General features: G+C 38.7%; 1 pseudogene; it reads left to right on the top strand.

Annotated features, from left to right (window-relative positions):
* Positions 1–915: 915 nt before the first annotated feature.
* Positions 916–7,809, top strand: part of LOC102870476 — a 135,086-nt pseudogene continuing 128,192 nt past the window's right edge.

Below are 7,809 nucleotides of genomic sequence, written 5' to 3'. Positions count from 1 at the left end.
ACAGAGCTTCATAATCATTGCCTCCAAGTAGGAGCCTGGCTTCTCCCTCTCCAGGATGAATCTGTCTGTTTTCTCAGCAGTCTACAGTATGTTCAATACTCTTCTCCAGAACGAGAGTTTTGAGCATCAACTGTCCTTCTATCATCCCTAGTCATTGTCCAGCTTTCTGATGTATACTATGTAATTGCAAAAACTATGGCCTGGATTAGGTGTGCCTTAGTCTCCAGACTGATATCATTGCTCTTCAGTACTCTGGAGATGTTCCTGGTAGTCGACTTCTCAAAGGCAATTTGTCTTTTGATTTCTTGGCTGCTGGTGCCTAGAGTGTTGATTGTGGAGCCAAGCAAATTAAAACTGTTAACAATCTCAATCTTTTCACTGTCTATCATGAACAATTGGCCAAGTTATGAGAAACTTTGTTTTCTTGATGTTGAGCCTCAATCATATTGAGGGCTGTAGTCCTTGACCTGCAGCAAGTGTGTCAGGTCCTCCTCAGTTTTAGCAAGCAAGATTGTGTCATTTTCACAACATAGGTTGTTGATGAGTCTTCCTCCAATACTAATGCCACATTCCTCCTCATAGAGCCCAGCCCCCCAGATATTCTGTTCTGCATATAAATTGAATAGATATGGAGATAAGACTTATCTCTGGCATATGCCCGTCCAGATTCTAAACTGTGCAGTGTATCCTTGCTCTGTTCTGATGACTGCCTGCCTCCTGGTTCAAGTACTGGTTTTGCATAAGAACAACCAAATGTTCAGAGATTCCTATTCTTCTCAGAGTTAGTCACAGTTTGTTGTGATCCACACAGTTAAGTGCCTTTGCATAGTCAATTAAACATAGGTAGACATTCCTCTGGTGCTCTCTGCTTTCAGCCAAGATCCATCTAATATTAGCTATAATATCCCTAGTAACATGGCCTCTTCTAAACCCAGCCTGCACATCTGGGATTTCTCTGTTGATGTGCTGTTCTAGTTGGTTTTGGATAATCTTCAGCAGGGTCTTGCTTGCATGTGATATTAATGATGATGTTTGATGTGGAAGATGTACTTCCCTGGAACTTTAAAGAATGAGAAAGTCCACATTTAAGAAACACAGTGAACATCGAATAGACAAATCTCAAATAGAAAAACGTCAAAACATAACATAGACAAATTCTCCCAATTAAAAGATAAAAATAAAATAGTAAAAGCAAGGTAAGAAAAACAAGAGTCACCTACAAAGGGGAAACAATCAATTAAGTTTTGGTTTCTCAGCAGAAATCATGTGACCTAGAAGACAATGGGATGGCATACATAAAAAGTTGGAAAAAAAAAGCAATTACCAACTAAGGATCTTACACCCAGCAAAGTTCTCCATCAAATATGAATAAGAAATTAGATCCTTCACAGAAAAGAAGGAATTTGTGAAAACAAGATACAAACTACAAGACATTTTAAGTGAATTCCTTTAAGTAGGCACACCAAAGGAAAGTGGATGAACCATAGTAACCAGAAACATTAGAAAAAGAAATACAGAAAAATGACAACAGTAAAACTTGGCCTGACAATAAGCACAGTTAATGTGAGTGGACTAAATGTGTCAAGTATGAGAAAAAGAGAGTAGAAGAATCGATGAAATAAATAAACAAACAAACAAAGCCCATCAATATGTTACCTAGAAGAGACATATCTAAAACATGGAGAGAAAGACAGACTCAAAATCAAAGGCTAGGAAAAAATATACCAAGCAAATGGCAACCTCGGAAAACAAGAATGGCAATACTAATCTCTTGTAAAATAGACTTCATACAGAAAACCATCAGAAAAGATAAAGAAGGACATTACATAATGATTAAAGGCACAAGAGATTAAAAAAACGTGGCTGACATTTATGGACCAAATTTATGTACCAAATGATACACCTGAAAAATACATAACAACGGTTAACAGAATTGAAGAAAAAAAATAGCGCCACAATAGTAGTAGGAGATTTAGATACACCACTATCACCAAATGATAGGTCAACCCAAAAGAAACTCAACAAAGTTGCAGAAGATCTAAACTATCCAATCAGCCAACTCAACCTTGTGAATATATTCAGGATACTGCACCCAACTAGATCTCAATTCACTTCTGAAGTGCACATGGTACATTCTCCAGAATCAGTTACATATTAGGGCACAAAACAAGCTTCAACAAATTAAAAAACCATGAAATAATACAAAGTATTTTTTCTGACCATGCCATAAAACTAGAAAGTAACCACATAAAGGTAAAGCTTATAAAAACCACCCAGGTAGAAACTGAATAACTCTCTGCTAGAACAAGATTGAGTTATAAAAGAAAGAATAAAATAACAAAAGTTCCTTGAAACAAATTAAAATACATACCAAAATACAAAATGCAACATACCAGAAGCTCTGGGATACAGCTGAGACTGTCCTCAGTAGGCAGTTCATAACAATAGGCATACATACAAAGAAGAAGGAAGAAAATCAATTATTTAACTCAACACCTTCGTCAAATAGAAAATGAACAACAATCTAATCCTATAGCTTCTTGCAGAAAGGAAATGATAAGGACAAGAGCTGAAATCAATGAGATAAAAAACATAAAAATCAATTGAAAACCATCAATAAGAACAGAAACTGAGGCTCTCCCAACATGGTGGGGAATCTGTAGTGAGCGGTCCGGTGCGGGAGAAGCCCGGGAAGCCGAGTAATGCAGCCGCCTGGAAGAGATCTGAAGGAGAGCAAAGGCTGGGGTAGTTTTCACTGCTTCTAATGCTGTTGGTGAGGCTAGGGAAGAGCTCAATTCCTGGTATATGTTAATGTTAATAGAGGCCAGTCTTTACCTGTTGGGGAAGCCTTGGCATTGCCCTTTTTCTCATAACCTTTAGACTCTTTGTAATATTTTATTTTGCATTTCATATCCTCTGCTTTGTGAGTGGAGGTTTTGTGGTTATTCTCCTATTTGGAAAAACAAATTCAGAGAAGTATCTAGATCAGTGTGAGCATTCATTTCTTCCTCTAACATCAGCTGGGGTGCCTAAGGACTTAGAAAAAATGAAACGAGAAGCCAGGACTGTTAATATCAAGAGGAGATTGATGGGTGCCAACGTAATTGATGAACCTCTTCAGCAAGTTATCCAGTTTTTCTTGAGAGATTATATCCAGCATTGGTATTACACATTAAGTAATGATGAATCTTTTCTTCTTGAAATTAGGTAGACTCTTCAAAATGCACTTATTTAGTTTGCTAGTAGGTCAAAAAGAATAGATTGGCAACCTTACTTTAGTACATGCATTGTAGATGATTTTGGAACACATCTGTGAGTATTCCGAAAAGTGTAACAGAAAATAACAGACAAAGATGATCAAGTAAAAGGTACAGTAGAAAATCTTGTATATACCTTCTTTGAAGTTGAAGTTGAAATGGAGAAGGAAATTTGCCATGATCTAGTCCGCACTTCTCTCAAAGATGAAGAAGGATTCCACAATGATTTGTGTGAGGTCTTACTGTACTTATTACTGCCTCCTGGAGATTTCCAGAAAGATCATGTGATACTTTGTCAGGGAAATTCTTGCATGAGGAATTCTTCTTCCACTAATAAATCAGCTCAGTGATCCTGATTACGTTAATCAGTATTTCATATGGATGATCAGTGATTCTAACTGCAACTATGAGGCCTTTATGAACATTTTTTTATTATTTGTGTGTGTGTGTGTACCATCAAACTGGATCTGACAGGTACAGGAGGAGATTGCCCCTCCTTCTCCAGCAGAGCATCTGGTGGATTCAAAACACGTACCTCTGGGATTGCAGTGCAGCTTCTTGCCACTAGGCCACCAGAGCTCCCTGACATTATTAAATTGAATGACAATATTGGAGAACTAGAAGCAGTTAGAGATAAGGCACCTAAAGAACTACAGTATAGTAGATCTCTGGATACAGTTGGTGATGATATGAACACTATAAAAAATCAAATAAATAGCTTATTATTTGTAAAGAAAGTATGTGACTCAAGAATACAGTGGTTGCAGTCGGGCAAAGAAATAAATACTGTGAAATTTGCTTCAAAGTTTGGGAAACTTTGCACAGTCCCCCTGGACAGCATCATTGTAGACAATGTTGCACTACAGTTTTTTATGGATTATATGCAGCAAACTGGAGGTCAAGCACATCTCTTTTTCTGGATAACAAAGGATACAGAGTTACAGCTCAGCAGCAGTTAGAGGTATTATTAAGTCATCAGAAAGAAGGAAAACATCAAACCAAACAAATCAAAGGTCTTGTAAGAGCAGCTGCTGTTGGAATCTATGAACAGTATTTGTCAGAAAAGGCTTCTCCAAGGGTTAATGTTGATGACTCTTTGGTAGCAAAATTAGCAGACACTTCGAATCATGAAGATCCAAACCCTGAAATCTTTGATGACATTCAAAGGAAGGTATATAAATTGATGCTGTGAGATGAAAGATTTTACCCTTCAGTCGGGCAGAATGCTCTTTACATATGCATGCTAGCTGAACTAGATATGCCTAAAGATCCTAGTTTCAGAGGATCAGGTGATGGTGATGGTGAATATTTTATGGTTCTCATACAGGAAGCATAAATTTATCTTTCATCTGTATTATCTGATGACTCAGTACAACTACAGAACTTTTCTGTAAAACACAGTTGTTGTATTGTTGTTGTTTTTGTTGATTGCCTTTGAATTAAGCATGACTCATAGTGACCCTAAGAACAAAAGGCCTAAAGCCTTTCTATAACTATTGACATTTATCAAAGTTCACAGAGTTCCTGGAGATATGTTGTTTAGGAAGTGGATGCCAGTCCTGCTTTCAAATTTGTCTTAAACTGGGAGCTCCACCAAACAATGTCCACCATAAGTAACCGTTATGGCATTTTACACCCAAGGGCACAAGGTTCAGCATCACAGTGAACCCAGGTTACCTCAAACAGCATATTGACAGAAGAGTGCTGTACCACTAGAAGAATGTCCCTCCAAAATATAGTAACAAATAACTTTAAATATAAAGGCCCTCCCCAAGGTCTTGTTGACTGTAAATAAGAGGCTTAAATAAAAAACCCACAAAACCCCAACCACTATCATATATTGTTGTTATGTGCTGTTGAGTCACCTGTGATGTATAGCAACCCTATATATAGCATCTCTGAGCCTCTCCCTGTTCTGAGCCAATCCAACTAACTCTGACACACCATTGTCCCAGATGTATCAGTTCATCTCATTTGGAGTCTTCCTCTCCTGCACTGTTCCTTCACCCTTCTAGTCTCTCCTGACCACATACCCAAAGTATGTGAGGTGAAGCTTCAAAATCTTAGCCTCCAAGGAGAGACTTCATTTCATCCTCTCCAAGACAGACTCATTTGTTTTCTTGGCAGTCTATGGTGTGTTCAAGACTCTTTTCCAGCACCACAACTTGAAGGCATCTATTTTTCTTCTGTCATCCTTAGTCATTGTCCAGGTCTCTGAAGCATAACAATTAATTGAGAAGACCATGGCCTGAATCAGGCACACCTTTGTATCTAGACTGACATCATTGCTCTTCAGCACTCTGGAGAGGTCCATGGCAGCAGATTTTCCCAGTGCAATTTGTCTTTTGATTTCCTGACTGCTGATGTTAAGAGTTTTGATTGTGGATCTGAATAAACTGTAATTGCTAACAACCTTAATCTCTTCTCCATCTATCATGATGCTGCTAATTGGCACAATAAAAAACCTAAATAAATGGATAACTGTTCAATTGGAAGACTCAATACTGTGAAAATGACAATTCTACACAAAGCAATCTACGTGTTCAACACAATCGCAATACAGATAGCAAATTCATTTTTCAAGGAGATCAAAAGGGAAATCAGTTTATTTTGAGATGAAAGAGACTCCAAATAAGCAAAGAACTCCTGAAAAACAAAAATGAAGTGGGAGGCATAGCACCCCCTGACCTCAAAACCTACCAAAACAAGATGGTACTGGTACAATGACAGGCACATAGATAAACGGTATAGAATTGAGAATCCAGAAATGGACTGAGATTATCAGTTTATAGTAAACTGATAATCTACAAGGTAATAAAACCTATCAAATGGGAAATTACAACCTCTTCAGCAAATGGTGCTGGCAAACCTGAACTACTCCTGCAGAAAGATGAAACAGAATCTACATCTTACACCAAACATAAAATCAACTTAAGGTGGATCAAAGACGGGGGAGTAAAGCCCCAAAACCATAAAATTCATCAGAAACAAACTGGGATCAGCTTAGATGGCCTAGTTTGTGGTATAAAGAGACTGTCAAATACAGCCAGAAATGCACAATTAGGATAGGATAAAATTGATGAACAGGACCTTCCAAAGATTAAGTCCCTGTGTGCACAAAAATTTTTCCCAACAGAGTGAAAAGAAGAACCTTGTTGTTGTTGTTTTTGTCAAGTGTCATCGAGTCACCTATAACTCATAGCAGCCCTATGTGCAGCAGCTCTGATGCCTGCCCTGTCTTGAGCCCGTCTCATTGGTTCCAACACACCTTCTCCAATTTCCCTAGTTGCTGTATAAATCCATCTCATCTGGCGTCTTCCTCTCTTGTGCTTCCCTTCCACACTTCTGAGCATGTAGACCTTCTCCAAATATCAGTCCCTCCTGACCGCAAGCGCAAATTATGTGAAACAGAGCTTTAAAATCCTAGCTTCCAAAAAGAAACTTGGTTTCACCCTCTCCAAGACAGACCTATTTGTTTTCTTGACAGTCCGTGGTATGTTCAAGACTCTTCTCCAGCAACACAACTTAAAGACATAAATTCTTCTTTCATTCTTAAAAGTTGTCCAACTCTCTGATGCATATAGCTAGTAACTGTGAAGACCATGACCTAAATCAGGCACTCCTCAGTCTATAGAATGACGTCATTGCTTCTCAGTACTCTGCAAAGGTCCCTGATAACAGATTTACCAAATGCAATCTGTCTTTTGATTTCCTGAGTTCTGGTGCCAAGCAAATTGATTGTGGAGCTGAGCAAGCTGTACCTGTTAACAACCTCAATTGCTTCTACATCCATCATGGTGCTACCAATTGGCCCAGTGGTGAGAATCTTTGTATTCTTGATGTTGAGCTTCAATTCATATTAAAGATTACAGTCTTTGACCTTCTCCAGCAAGTACTTCAGATCCTCCTCAGTTTCAGCAAACAAGATAGTGTCATCTGCATAACATAGTTTGTAATCCTTATGTCACATTCCTCCTCATAAAGACCAGCCTCCCAAATTATCTATCCTGCAATGTTTCTTTGCTCTATTCTGATGATTGCTACCTAGTCCAAGTATAGGTTTAGCATAAGCACAATCAAGTGTCCTGGGATTCCTATTCTCCTTAAGGCTAACCACCTATTGGGGAGTGGGGGTGGGGGGAACAAACATTTGGCAATATCAGTTTAGACAAGAGTCTCATAACAAATGTTTACAAAATCCTACAAGGCATCCACAAGAAAAAAGACTGATAATCCAAATTACAAAATGAACAAAAAACATGGAAAGTCTTTTCAAAGAGGAAGACATTTGGAGGACCAACAGACACATGAAGAAATGCTCAAAATCATTGGCAATGTTGTTGTTGTTGTTATGTGCCGTTGAGTTGCTTGCGACTCATAGCGACCCTATGAACAACAGCCCTAAACTCCGCTCTGTCCTGTGCCAATTGCTCTGTCTCTGACACTCCATTCGCAATTATCCCAGTCACTGAATCAATCCACCTCATAGAGGGCCTTCCTCTCCTGCGCTGTCCCTCCACCCTCCCAAGCATGATGTCCCTCTCTAAGGACC

This window comes from Elephantulus edwardii, unplaced genomic scaffold (genome assembly GCF_000299155.1).
Source record: "Elephantulus edwardii isolate Elephantulus edwardi_28Jun2011 unplaced genomic scaffold, EleEdw1.0 scaffold00196, whole genome shotgun sequence".
Taxonomy (NCBI): Eukaryota; Metazoa; Chordata; class Mammalia; order Macroscelidea; family Macroscelididae; genus Elephantulus; species Elephantulus edwardii.
Note: the sequence above shows the minus strand (reverse complement) of the source record. Positions and strands in the feature narration are given on the sequence as shown.